Below are 1765 nucleotides of genomic sequence, written 5' to 3'. Positions count from 1 at the left end.
CACCTTAATCCTGTTCAACTCTAGCTCGCAACGCCTTTGCCCCTCGAATCGGCCTCTACTCGCGTCGAATCTATCCAAAATCAGAATCACGACGTCAAAATATGCTAAGAGAATGAAGCCCAAGTAAAAATAATCAATTTACAACATAAATCCCGAAAATTACCAAAACCCGACCCCTGGGCCCACGTCTCGGAATTCGATAAAATTCACATCAATAGATTACTCATCTCCCCACGAGTTCATACATATCAAAAGTACCAAAATCTGACCACAAATGGTCCCTCAAATCCTCAAGTTTAGGTCTCCAATACAAAGCCCTAGTTTCCCCAATTGTAACCCTTAATTCCATTACTTATAGCTCTAATCCGTGAAATAATACCATAGGAACGAGTTTTAGGTCCAAAATCCTTACCTCAATGAAATCTCCTTGAAATCCTTCTTCAAAATCGTCCAAAAAGCTCCAAAGCCGACTTAGAAATGGTGGAATAGTTCAAAAATTGCGAAAGAAACAATTTATATGTTCTGGCCGAGTGATTTCGCATCTGCGGCCCAATTCCCGCTTCTGCGGTACATCATTTGCGGTCCTTGAACCGCTTCTGCAATTTTCACTTAAATGGCCAAAATCGCATCTGCGATGCACAAGCCGAACCTACGCTATCGCAGGTGCGGTTCACCAACCGCTTCTACGGTCACAACCTTTCCAGCCTATCTTCGCTTCTACGATCAATCGTCCGCATATGTCCCCAATCCGCAGGTGCGGAAACAACAGAAGCAGCAAATCTGCAGCTTCACTAAAATTCCAAACTTCTCCGTCAACCATCCGAAATCACCCCGAGGCCCTCGGGACCTTAACCAAAAACACAAACATACCCCATAACCTTATTCAAACTTATACCGACCTTCAAATAACCTTAAACAACATCGAATCAACCAAAACACATCGGATTCAAGCCTAAGTTTCCAAAAATCTTCTGAATTCCGCTTTTGATCAAAAACACAAACAAACCACGTCCAAATGACCTGAAATTTTGCACACACATCCCAAATGACACAACAGAACTATTACAACTCTCGGAATTCCATTCCGACCCCTATGTTAAAATCTCACCTATCAATAGGAAAATGCCAAAAATCCAATTTCACCAATTCAAGCCTAAATCTACTCTGAACCTCCAAAACTCATTCCGATCACGATCCTAAGTCCTAAATTACCTCCCGGAGCCATCCGAACCATCGGAACTCATATCTGAGCCCTCTAACACATAAGTCAACATCTGGTTGACTTTTCCAACTTAAGCTTCCTCAAAAGAGATTAAGTGTCTCAAACCTTACCAAATCCTTTTCGAACCCGAGCCAACCAGCCCGATCACATATAGAACCGATAGACAAAGCAATAAGAAGCAAAAGTGGGAGAAACGGAGCGGTAACTCACGAGATGACTGGCCTAGTCGTCACATCCTCCCCAACTTAAACAAATGTTCATCCTCGAACGAGTCAAAAAACATACTTGAAGCCTCAAACAGGTGAGGATATCTGCTCCGCATCTCCCGCTCGATCTTCCAAGTAGCCTCCTCCACGGGACGACTCCTCCACTGCACTTTCACTAAAACTATATCCTTTGACCTCAACTTTCGAACCCGACGACCCAAAATAGCTACTGGCTCCACATCATAGGTCGAATCTTCATCTAACTGAACCATGCTGAAATCCAGAACATGAGACGGATCCCCAATATACTTCCGGAGCATAGAAACATGAAATACTG

Source organism: Nicotiana tabacum, chromosome 1 (genome assembly GCF_000715075.1).
Source record: "Nicotiana tabacum cultivar K326 chromosome 1, ASM71507v2, whole genome shotgun sequence".
Taxonomy (NCBI): domain Eukaryota; kingdom Viridiplantae; phylum Streptophyta; class Magnoliopsida; order Solanales; family Solanaceae; genus Nicotiana; species Nicotiana tabacum.
This window is presented reverse-complemented; position numbering follows the sequence as displayed.